Raw genomic sequence first — 12,548 nt, 5'->3', positions numbered from 1 at the left:
AACTCAGGAGTAGAGGTCAGCGCTGGCCGCTGGTCCACCCGGCTCTGCAGCCGCCCGGGGAGCTGGATCCAGCTTGTGGGCGGGGCGCGGGCCGGGCCCCGGCCCCGGCTCGCGCTGAGCGCATGCGCGGCCAGGGGGCGGGGCCGGGGCGGGGCTGCGCGCGGCGTCCAGAGCGGTAGCGGCTGCGGCGGCGGCGGCGGCGGCGGCGGCGGCGGCGGCGGCGGCAGCGTCAAGGTTCGGGCTGCGGCGAGGGCGACGGGTTTACAGCCAGGGTCGACGCCACGGGCCGGGGCAGAAAGACCAGCACCTGAGGCCGGGCCCGCAGCCCGCGACTTCGCGACCAGGCGGCGGCTCTGCTGCTGCGGGGCTCGGGCGCGCGGCCGGGCGGGACGGAGGACTGCGGGACAGCTGGGCGGCGGGCGCTGCGGGCCGGACGCGCCAGGTAGGTGGGCTGGGACGGGCCGGGCCGGGCGGGGGGCGGCGACGCGGCAGCTGCGAGGACCAGGGGACAGGGATGGGCCGCGGGCACTGGGGGCGAGTCCCGGTACCCGCTGGGCCGGACGGGCATGGCGCCTGTCGTTGTCATGGAAATTGCACAGCCTAGCGGTTCACCTGCGTGGCGTCTTTTAAGAACAATCCAAGCCTGGCCGACCCCTAGCCCGATGAAGACCCGGCCGCCCTGGGCTGGGGGCAGGTGCCGAGCGGTGGCGGCGGGGAGCCCGGGATGTGGGACGCGGCGCGCCGAGCCCAGGTCGCGGCGCTTGCCTGGTGCGTCTCCAGGGCTGGATCTAGTGAGTCCTGAGGCTGAAGGCCTTGCAGTGTTTTGGGTGTAAACATAACCGAGTAAAAGTGAACATGCATCTTAGTGCAGGAAATCTGGACTCCTTCCTCACAGCTCTTCCCTTTTCTGCCGGCCCATAGCTCCAGACAACATTTCTTGCATCTTTGCTTTTTATGTTATATTTCTCTATAGCTTTGCTAGTCAATTAATCGAGGCCTGAGGAATTTTAAGGGATCTATGGCTGTGTCTTGAAAAGCCAGTCCATGAATGGGTAAGCCGTAGAAGACTGAAACACTCAAAATGTCAAAGGTAAATTTATGTCTTTGTGGGCGAAGGAAGGGAGCAGTTGATGGGCTGGCTTCTCTCCCTCTTGTCGCCTGCCCTCTGACATTACATAATGGTATGTTCTTCCTGCTCAGAGTTCATCCATAATGACTGATCATGAAAATATTCCCCTAGATAAGAAAGAAGTATAGGTCGTTGTAAAGCCCATCTTCTTGTCTTTTGCTTTGCCACTGAATGTGTTTTGTGTTGGGAGGCTGCCTAAGAGTAGAATTTGATTTGTCACCTGCCCCTTAGGGCATCTAGACCAAGAGAATGGGGAGTGGGGTGGCAGTTTGGATGTTGCAGTGAAATTCTGCCTGGTTCATCTCCTGTTCACAGTGGGTTGTGTGGACCGTGGGGAAGCCAGTGGGGTTGGGGACAGAGCAGGTTGACCTTGGTGTGAATCCTGGTTCTGTTGCTTGCCAACTCTGGTTCTCAATGTTCTCATCTGTAAAAGGCAAGAACAGAACCTCCTTTGCTGAGTTTGTTTTGGAATCTAGATGCTGTTGGCATTGGTCAGTGCATATAGGGTAGCTGTAGGTTGTCCTAGAATTAAGCCTAAATATTTTTTTTGGTTGAAAACAGCCTTTCTTTAACAGGAATTTTGTTTTTGGATCTAGGCTAGGGCCTTTGTTATAGAGGTTCTTTGCTGAAACATTTACTCCTGGAAGATTTAATTCACTGTTTTCTTTGAAGAAAGATGAATGATGGGGTCCATGATAGAAGGTCAGTGTGGTTTTTCTGTTGGAGGAGTGCTGTCAGGAGACCATGATGCTGTCTGTCCCAGGGGTGGCGTTGCATGTGAACAGAGCCTCCCAAGGCCTCATTCCCTGTGATGTCTTGTAAACACGCCTCCGTGTCCAAAGTTACTAGGAGGGCTTGGCTTGAGAACAGAGCTTAAAGGAATGGATGCTGGACAAATACAAAGAGAAAGGAGCACTGTATTTCTACCAAGCTCCTTGATAGGATCAGTTGTACTTACCTAGCCACTTCACTTATGTAGCTACTTTTTATTTGGCATATTCTGCCTCAGAGTGTTTATCTACTCAGGTAAGTCTTGTCTCCCAGCTAGACTCGGAGCCAAGGACAGACATTATAGTTTATCCCATTGTTTTGGAAATTGACATTTTGTAGTAATGCTGTTAAACTGAATATTAGGCTTTTTAAAAATTACTTTAAGGAAAGGATGAAATGAAATAATAACATGACAGCTTTTTGTAAACTGTAGAATGCACCAGAGAGATGGGGTGTGTATGACAGAACTACTGGCCCTGCAAGTCCCTTTAGCCTGTGACTGCCTGGGCACATTCTCAGCCAGCATCTCTGCGAATGCACACACAAATGGACCAAAAAGGCACTGTGGGATCAACCAATCCCTGACCCCCACTCCATGGCTTAACATCTCAAGAATTCAATAAGGCAGAGTGGAAGGAAGACTTTTGACCATGACTGTTTTATCCTGTTTTTGTATATTAATGAAAAACTCCTTTTTAGCTTATGTATTCCAGAAAAGTTCCCATAGCATCATCAACTACTCATAGTGTCAGGAGGCTTTGACTTTCACTGAGAAAAAAATAGCACAAGTCTTCAGTGAAGAAGGCTTGATTATGTTGGTGCTTCTTTTGTAGAACTTGATTAATGAGCTGGTCTTGAGAGATCCTTCAAAACAGCTTTTTTTTAGTGTCCTGGAACAGAAGGTCTGTGAGGGGAGCATATTTTGGGGAGACCAATGTTAACACCTGAGCAGGCTTGCTTCTTTTTGTCTCTCTGTGCTGTTAAGGAAAATGCCATCATGAACCTAATTCCAAGAAATTTACCTGTATTTCTATTAATATGCACACCTTGCTCTCTTTAATTTTTTTTTTTTGTGTGTATATTTTGATATGATTTTAGACTCACAGAAAAGTTGCAAGAATAAGCCAAGGGATTCTCAGGTACCTTTTACCTAGATTCTCCAAATGTTGACATTTTGCTACCCTGCTTTAACCAGCTCTCACATCCATGTGTGTGATTGCTTTTTTCTGAATCATTTAATAGGAAATTGCAGACTTGATGCCCTTTTACTTCTAAATACTTCACTGTGTATTTCCTAAAAAACAAGGACATTCTCTTATATAGCAATTGTACAGTTATTGAAAATCAGGAAATTAGTGTTGATACATCACTGTTGTTTAGTGTACAGGTCTTATTCAGGTCTTGCCAATTGCCTCAATAATGTCCTTTATTATTGGCAAGATAAAATCCTAGATCATTCGTTTTGCATTAAGTTGTTCTGACTCTATAGTCTCCTTTAATCTGGAATAGCTCCTGAGTCTGTCTTTGTATTTCATGACATTGACAAATTTGAAGACTACTGATTTTTTTAGATAATGTCCCTCAATTTGGGTTTCCTTGTGTTTAGATTCAATTTATCTGCAGGAGCAGCACAGTGTTGATGCTGCAGTCTTAGCATGTCCCCTCAGGAGGCATATGCTTTGAGTATGCCATTCACTGGCCCTGTTAACTTTGATCGCTTCATTAAGGTGGTGTGTATCTCTTTGAAAACTTACCATTTTCCCTTTGTAATTAATATGTATCTCATAGGAAGAGAATTTGAGACTATGTAAATATGCTGTTACTCCTCATACTTTCATCCACTAGTTTTAGAATCCATTGATGCTTCTTACCTGAATCAGTTGTTATGATAGTCGACAGATGGTGATTTTCTAACTCCATGTTTCCTTCTACGCTTATTAGTTGGAATTGTACTGAAAGCAAGAACTTCTGTTTCTTATTTATTTTTTGCTTTACATCTCTGGACTCATGAATTATTTGCTTTATTTAATAGATTATGGTCTGTTACTCTTATTACTAATTTTGTTGCTCAAATTATCTCAGATTTTGCCAGTGGGAGTCTCTTCAAGCTGGCTCTTATGTCCTTTTGACATGTGGCCATCATTCTCTGAGGACGTCTTTTCTTTCTGGCACAAAGTTTTCAAGACTTAGCTTGTACTTTCCTTGCCCCAGCCCTGGTTCCTTTTAGTGGAGAATGATATTAAAAACCAAGATGCGGGCACTAGGCTCATTGCTACTGAGGTAACACTGCTTCTAGACTTTCTCAGGGGACAGATGCAGTCATTGTAAACATAAATACAGTCACATTACACAAAATTTTCTGTGATTTGCTTTTAAAATTTAATGCTGTATCCTGAAGATTTATATGTGCTGACATGAGAAGTTTGTCTTTTTTTTTTTTTTGGTCTATATTCCAGAGTATGGATTTACCATAACTTATTTTACCGTTCTTTATTGGTCGTTCAAGTTGTATTTGATTTTTTGCTCTGAAAATAGTGAGGAATCAGTGAACCACATCACTTTAACTCACTCATATTTCAGTCTTCTAGATCCCTAGAAGTAGAGTTTCTGGGTCAAAGACTAATTTTAAATTGATAGTTTTGCCACATTGCCCCCCAAGAGGCTTTATCAGTCTGTACTTCCTCTATTAGTGTGTGAAACTGCCTGTTTCCGTCTATCTTGGCCAACACTGAAGAGAATAAATCTTGTTAATTTTGTCAATCTGATGGACAAAGAAGACATTACTGTTTTAATTACATTTACAAAATTGCCAAAAAGATGGAAAACCTTTTGCTAATTTATATTCTAGCTCCTGCGAGTTACCTATTCATATCTTTTGTCCTTTTTGTCTTATTAGGCTGTTTTTCTTTATCTTATTGGATTGTGGGTGTCACTATAACTTTGGACTTTGTTCTTGGCAGCCTTAGGATGTTCCTTTTTGACACCTTTTTTTTATCCTAAAGGAGAAGGATCCTTCCCTTTTCTGAGCACTCCCTGCATGCCAGGCCCAGGTGAGGTCTCCCTAGGCATCCTCTGGGAGGTAATGTCAGGAGGTGAGCTGTGGTGTTGAGGAGGATGCTGAGGTGAGGCCTGGTGAGGACACCCACCTGAGGGTAGTTGGAGGAGGCTCAGCTGGGTTTAAACCCAGGTTCGCCTGGATCTAGTGCCATTTCCATTAAATCACATAACTTCCCGCATAGGATTTCTAAATAAATGCTTTACTTTATGTATCAAGGTAGGGATGAAAATTTATTACCTGGACTGGCCAATATTAACAATTCATATTGTCAGTATTTTGCTTTATAAATCATGAGCTTCTTTTACTCAATCCCGTTTGTTGGGCATACATATCTTTCAGAACCATTTACTTTATTCCTAGAACTGTTGTGGACTCTGGAGCTGAACTTCCTGTGAGGCACCAACTAGCTGTGTGACTTTGGGCAAACAGGTTAATCTTTCTGTGCCTCAGTTATCTCACCCACAAAACTGGGCTGATAGTAGTAGCAGCTCCAGAGGCTTATTGGGGGATTATATGAATTAATACAGATCAAGTGCTTGGAGCAGTGCCTGGTGCCTAGTGAGCACGCAGGAACATGAACCGTTATGATGAGTTCACATACAGAACATGCGCGGTCAGCAGGACTTGGAATTAGACAGCTTTTCCTCTGTGACTTTAATCTCTTAACCATCCCTTTCATCATAATCTGGCTGGGGATGGGGAAGCTGGGGCCCTGGGTGTGGCATGCATGTCTCGTCTTCTGGTCTTCTGGTCTTTGCATTCACCTTCATCATGCCCTATCAGGCTGTTGGGCCCCTGCCCACCCGCCCAGCCGGCCTCTGGTGTTTGCCCACAGCCCCAACCTGGGGCAGGTGTGAGACTGTGGGCCTTTTAATATGGAGTCTGTTCAGTGAGCTCCACCTGGTGAGAGCCTTGGAAGCAGAAAGGCAAATGTGTATGATGGGGGCAGTGGGGAGCTCATGCTATGGTGATAAAGATGAGGTGTCCATTTTCTGAAATAGGGTCAGGAAGACAGAGGGATATCCTCTGACCTCTGGGGGGGGGGCGGGACCTCTGGAGGAGAAAAGAGTTCACCCTTTCCCAGCTCCCCTCCTGGGACACTCCTCCCCTCCCCCCAGAGCCCTTTCCCTCAGCACCTGCTAGGTCGTGGCAGTGCCCCTCTTGTTTTGCACTTTACTGGGTAGGATTCTGAGGTCTCTTGAAAATCCCCAACCCCCTTCCTGATCCCCCCATAACCCTCACACAGCTGGTGTCAGCTGCTGTTACGGAAGCTGTCTGATAAAATTAATTCACTCTAAGATGTGGAATGCCTTTCTGTCCCTTGTTGCTTCCATTTTTAAATGGCGTGTTCTTTAACCACTAATTTGAATTTTCAAGAAGGATGACTTAGGTATGTAAACTCTGGAAATGTGAAGGAAGCATAGGCAGGTGTTTATTTCTGGGGAACAGGGTCCTATTAGGAAATAGGGATGCCCAGTTCAAAGGTCTCCCTAGATTATGGGATGCATCAGTTGGAATGGTTTTAGCTGCCAAGTAAACAATGACATTTATCATCTCAGAGAACCAGAGTCTCACTCTGTCAGCAGTGTAGCAGTTTCCTCAAGGACCTAGATTCTTCTCTTCTTTCCAGCCATCACTGCTGCTTTCATCCTAGGATCAGTCAGTCTCCTCATGATTATGAGATGGTTGTTGGGGTCAGTGGGACTGCATGCTTCCTTGTTCCTATCCAGGAGCAGGTAAGGAGACAAACCAGCTGAGTCCCCAGCCTCAGTGCCCACCAGTCCTTCCCTCTAATGTGTGGGAACAGAGGGTCCTGTGGCCTCCCCTGGACCGATGCCACGGGGCGATGAGAGTGCTGTGTGCTGATTGGTTTAGGCTAGTGGTTCTCTAGGCATAGTCCCCAGACCAGTATCACCCAAGAACTTGTTAGAAATGGAGATTCTTGTGTCCTACCCAACCTGCTGAATCAGAAACTCTGGGATGGGGCCCACAAATTAGTGTTTTAACTAGCCTTCCTGGTGATTCTGATGCAGATTTCAGACCTGCTCTCTTTCTAATTAATAGTACCCCCACTCCCAGCTGGAGATGGGGCTGGCTTTTCCTGAAGCCTAGGGAAGAGGATAGGTCCTAGAATAGGGAGAAGGGAGAGTGGATGTTGGGTGGTCAACCCACCGTGTGAACTGAGTGGCATGGCAAGTGGTTAAGGACCTGTAGGCAGCTTTACTCTCCTTGGTCCCCCTCGTGCCCCAGCTTGTCTGCCCACCTAAGTTTCTTAGCCCCCATGCCTGCTGCCTCTCCTGCTCCTGTGAGTGTGGCCTATACCCTTCTTGTAGGACTCGGTGCTAAAAGCAGCAGCATTGATAACATCCCAGCCCCTGGTGTCTCTCTGGTCCAGCATGGATGGAATCCACTGAGCCAGAGCCAGGGCTCTTACGACTCACTTTCTGAAGCCATTCCCGAAGTGTGTACAGATGTGTAGGGTTTACATAGTCTGCTACTCCTTGCTCAGAAAAAAATAGAGAGCAGCACAATTAGTAGGGGCTTGAGAAATATTTAGGAAATTGGGTTTGGAGACAGCCCAAGCGATTACTGTCAGTGGTTGTTTATAGCTCTTTGGTTTTGCCTAGTATGACCTGCTTTATGTCCCTGTTTTTTTTCACGTACAGCTCCAGCTTTATGTTTGGGTGAAATAAATAGCCACTTTCATGGTGTAATTTGTGAGACCACAATAGCCCACTGTTCCAAATTTTTCCTGAAACTAGTGAATTGAGGTATTTATATTTTCTTGACTTTCTAAGGCTTTAAAGATTCATCTTAATACATAAAAATAATTTTTAGGAGCAGTCTGGCACTGAGCTCTGACCACATTCGCACTAATAGGAAGGAAGAGCACCTGAGAAGGAGACAGGCTAGAGAAGGGTCCACAGCAGTGTTTTTCAAATGGCAGTGGCTTGTGAAATCAATGTGAGGTTATAACCAGCATTTAAAATTTTTTTTGGAATAAAATAGCAAATATCCAAGTATTAAATACGTTTCCTATAGGAAGGGTAAGTATTTTTTTGGGTAAAACATTTAGTTATTTGCATGTGGTATATTTTGGGCATTGTTACAATGTGAATGTTTCTTATAGTGAGTTTTGTAAAGATATGTCAAACCCTAGGGTTGAGTGCAGGCAGTCCTACTCCATAGGGAAGAGGGAGCTACACTGATGTGTGTACACATGGGGTCTTTTCTTGGGGGCAGGTCACGTGGCTTTCATCAGAACCTGGGGGCCTGTGACTCACCATAGATAGCCATCCATCTAAAATGAGAGGGGCCTTTCAGGGCGTGGGCCCCTGGTGTGGAGCTAGTGGCCATGGACAGCAGTGAGAAAGCCCTGGCCTTCTGGTCTCACTCTGGCTTGTTGCCTGTGGTATTTGGCTACCTGGGCCAGATTCTCCTGTTGATGGTCGGGGTCCTTAGCATGGCCACTCTGAGAGACAGGGCAGGCAATGGCAGGGAGTGTGCTGACTTGGCAGAGGTCTTACAAATTCTTCACCTAACTGGGTAGATCAGTATGTGTCTACCTACAGAGACAGAGAGAGAGAGAGAGTCTCCTTGTTTGAGGCTGGCCCCAGTGAAACCATTGCTGTCTGTGATTCCCTCTGGAGTCCTTTGTGCCTTAACAATGGCAGGACGATTTCTTAGTCACCTTAGCTGGTTTAGGGTCACATGTGATAAGCATTATTTAATACAGGCATTAGTCTGGTTTGTACCACAAAGCTTACATAGTAACATATTTGGCATGTCTATGTCTTTTGGGGTGGGAGCAGGGGAGGAGCAAGTTGGATCATAGGAAGAAAAAGTGCTGGACGTAAACCTGAGTCAACTTTCTCATTTGTCAAATGGGGAAAGTGCTTGCTCACAGTGGGTTTGTGGGGATTAATACTATAAGTGGGGGAGACCTGTGAACCGTGGTGCAATGGGCCAATGTAGTGGTCACTTGCTCAACTTAATAGTCTTGGTAACTGCTTTCCTCACAGTGCCTCTATTTTTAAAATGTGTTCAAAGGCCTACAGTACATTCCATCTCTGATTCCTGCTCAGGGCACCTCTGAGAGGAAACGTTGCAGAAGAAGGAGGTGCAGGGAAGGAGAGGCAGGGAAGGGCCAGCAAAGGTCAAAGGGGAAGGATGTGGGCAGGGTAGAAGAAGGAAGTGGGAGAGGCCTGGACGCCATAAATTCTCAGTCAGGTGGTCACTGACCCAGCTGAGTCTTCTACTGACACTTTTTTTTTTTTAAAGCACACGAGGACCTGTGATTGTATGTGATGAAATGTTGAGTATTTTCACATTTCTCATTCCTTGTTTTGACTGTGTTCTTTATATACAAATGTAAAACAAAATGATCACATTACATAATTGGGTGATAATCAAAAAGCAATTAAATGGAATGATTGATGGAGCCCGATTAGGATAGGGCTAGGTGCCAAGAAATGTCAAGATACCCCAGAGTCTTCCAGATATTTTTACTCCAAATTTTGGAAGAGGGAGAGAGTGGGTGAATGGATTGATCTTAGGGGAGACACCTTGCTTGTAGGCTGGGCTCACCTCAGGTAGAAGGGAAGGGTTAGCAGTCTCATTTGAGTTTTGTCCCCATCTTGCCAGTGAGTTGGGGAAGTCATGCCTGTATCTCTCCCTCCTCCTCCTCCTCCTCCTCCGATCATCTAGTGAAGGTGATTTCCTTTGTTTCTCCCCCAACCCTCATCCTTTCCTGCAGCGGAATGGAGTTGTCATAGTGCCTAAGGGCTGCATGGGTGAAGTGATGTGTGTTCTTGATTTAGTTGGCATTGGGCTGAGACACACATACGTACACAGTGTCTATTTAGGGAAGTACTTCTTTAGTCTGTTGCCTTGGAAATCATGCCTCTTTATTCTTTCACTTTCTCTCTCCTTTGCAGTGATTCAGCAATAGCTTTCTAGGGTAGAAGAAACTACTTAGTGTCAGAGCCCCTGGAGTACCCAGTGTATGTCGATGGAGATCAAAGCAGCCTGTATGTCACTCAGACCAAACTCTTCCTGATCCAGCTGGAGCATCCAGTGCCTTCCCCTGGCTCCTCCAGCTGCTCCCCTTCCCTCCTTCTGAGGCCCTTTGCGGACAGTCCCCCAGTACAACTACATGTTTTATGACAGAGACCACTCTACTCTGCACAGTTTACCTTGATGCACACTTATGTTTCGCTTAGGTCTGGACTGTCTTTTCCTTTGTGGCTTTACATCCTTCCCCGATTTTTCCACCCACCTTTCTCTCTACAACATATGTTTATCTTATTTTTGACCTATTTTATTGCCTATTAGCCATTCCTGACCTGTTGCAAAAAGGATACATGGATTTAAAGTTGCTAGTTAAAGCATAAAGTGAATAAAAAGAAAAAAAATTTCAAATGGATACAACTATATGAGTGCTACCCCTTCAAGAAGAGAAGGGGCAGCACTGAAGCTGTCAACACATTTCAGGGATGTTGTCATTGCTGAAAGCTTTTCTGTTCTTCATTTGTATACTTTTCTCCTTGAAACACTGCAGATGCTACAAGAACAGGAGCCTGTCTTACTTGAGAGTGCAAGGCTTTGCAGATAGTCAGCATTCAATCAGCAGTTGCCCAAACACATGTTCTGTGATTATTGTTATAGGTGCCATTGAACCGTATGGTATTTTGAATAACTCCACTGAAGGGAGAAAGATCTTTGTGTTTTGAGTCAACTTAATTATTTAATCATTCCTTAGTTAGTCAAATATCTTTACAAAGCTGAGTGTTAAACACTTTCATCAAAGAGAGAAGAAAAGCCAGTGGACAGGTTGTGAAGTAGTGTGAGGCCTCTTGTGTGGGTGGGTTGAGTGGCTCAAAGAGAAAGGATGTTTCAGTGACATCACGGTCACTGAAAATGACTAATACTAATGGGTTTTTAAGAAGCATCCAGGTTTTAAGGTTAATCCCAGTCACTTTCTCCTACAGGGTGATGCTGACTTTTTGTATTGGGGATTTGACTCTTGGGCCGCATCTCTGTGTGTGCCAGCTGCGCCAGTCAGGGTGTGGTGCTGGCCTCCTTGTCTGATGTGCAGGTCCGTCCTTGTTATGGTGGCCAATGCAGCCTCAGCCCCGTCTAGAGCAAAGACGGCTCTAAACTGTAGTGGATGTGACTCATTTCAAACAGGATGAGGTGAGATATGACTGAATTCCAGGGCAGTAATCACTGTGTTATTCCTTGGGAACTGGGCATCACAGGGTTTGACCAGTGTTACATACCCCTAGGTTGGCTGTTTTGTGAACTGTTAAGGATTGTACCAGTGTTTGTCATGGCCACTGGCAGCCCGTGGCTTAGACTGTGAACCTAACTTAATGGACTAACTGTAGTGAATAAAAATAGGCTATTTTTACCTCATAACCTAGATTTGTCTGCACTAAATATGCAAGCGTTTGAGACAGTAAACAGGAACTTGGTATATTAAAGCTGTTTGAGCTTGCTACTCAAGAAGGCCTAGAAATAGGAATGGATAGCTTTTTTAGGATTGTAAATATTGATTATATTAGGGAGAAACTGTTTCATAAAATAACTCTACAACAAAATGAATCTTATTGTGCATAAAAGGTCTTATGAGAACATACTTGCCCTAGCCTGGAACCCACAGTAAATTTGAAAATGCTTTATTTAAAGGCCTCCTTCTGGAAAAATGGGAAAAAATGGGACTATTAATGAACTTAAATCTAAAATCATATCCTTCCTTATCCCCAGTTCTCAGCATTTAAGGATGGTGACATTCTGTGCCATTGAATATAAGTGGGGAGTGGTAAAATTATTAGGGTTAGATTTGGCTGCATGCAACAGAAAAAACCTGAAGAAAAGAGATTTAGTTAAGATTGTTATTTATTTCTCTGTCACGTACTGAGTTCTGGAGGAAGCAGTCAGAACTTATGCCCTAGCATCCCAGACTGAGACCCGGAGCCTTGTCATCAGGGTGGCAGACAGAGGTGCAGCCAGCTCTTGGGCATTCTAATGCCAGGCTGGAGAAAGGCAAACTTCCCGAGAGTTCCTTGTGCAACTTCAACCTTATATCTCATTGGCAAGAACTGAACCCCTGGCCACAGTTAGCTGCAAGGGAGGCAGACAGTCCTGAAAGTCAGAGCCAGACCTGTTATTAAGGAGGAAAGGTGGAGAAGGGACATGGCAGGCAACTAGCTGTATTTTTTCTGCAAGTTGTTATCTTTTTTGGAAGATGAGCTTTTGTACTTGTTGGGAAAATGTTGGCAGAGTATTGGGGAAATTTCTGTATAGAAACTGTGGATTTGGATGTCTAAATTTTCACTTCCGTATGTGCCTTCTTGCTGGAGCCTGAAAGAGGTCACTTGGTTCCTTTGTGCCTTAATTTCTTCATTTAAAGAATAGAAATAGTAGAATTCTAATCTAAATTCTTAGAGCCAGTGCCAAGGATCTCAGACTATAGCTACTTTCCACCAAGAACCCCCTTGTTATTTATGGACCAATGGGGTGGTTCCAGAGGGGAAGGTCTGCCCAAGTAGGGGATGGATTTCTGGCAGAGCTCTAGGTCCAGGCTAG

General features: G+C 45.4%; 1 protein-coding gene across 1 annotated transcript in view; it reads left to right on the top strand.

The window, feature by feature from the left end:
- Positions 1–379: 379 nt before the first annotated feature.
- INPP4A (inositol polyphosphate-4-phosphatase, type I, 107kDa) overlaps positions 380–12,548 on the top strand; it is a 144,870-nt gene continuing 132,701 nt past the window's right edge. Inside the window, exon 1 of the mRNA XM_012642002.1 lies at positions 380–442. The gene's annotated coding sequence lies outside the window, so the exon portion shown is untranslated. The remainder of the gene's footprint in view (positions 443–12,548) is intronic.

The sequence above is a fragment of the Propithecus coquereli genome, unplaced genomic scaffold (assembly GCF_000956105.1).
Source record: "Propithecus coquereli isolate 6110/MARCELLA unplaced genomic scaffold, Pcoq_1.0 Scaffold171, whole genome shotgun sequence".
In the NCBI taxonomy this organism is placed as follows: domain Eukaryota; kingdom Metazoa; phylum Chordata; class Mammalia; order Primates; family Indriidae; genus Propithecus; species Propithecus coquereli.
The sequence above is the reverse complement of the archived record's forward strand: the minus strand, read 5'-3'. Positions and strand labels throughout refer to the sequence as shown.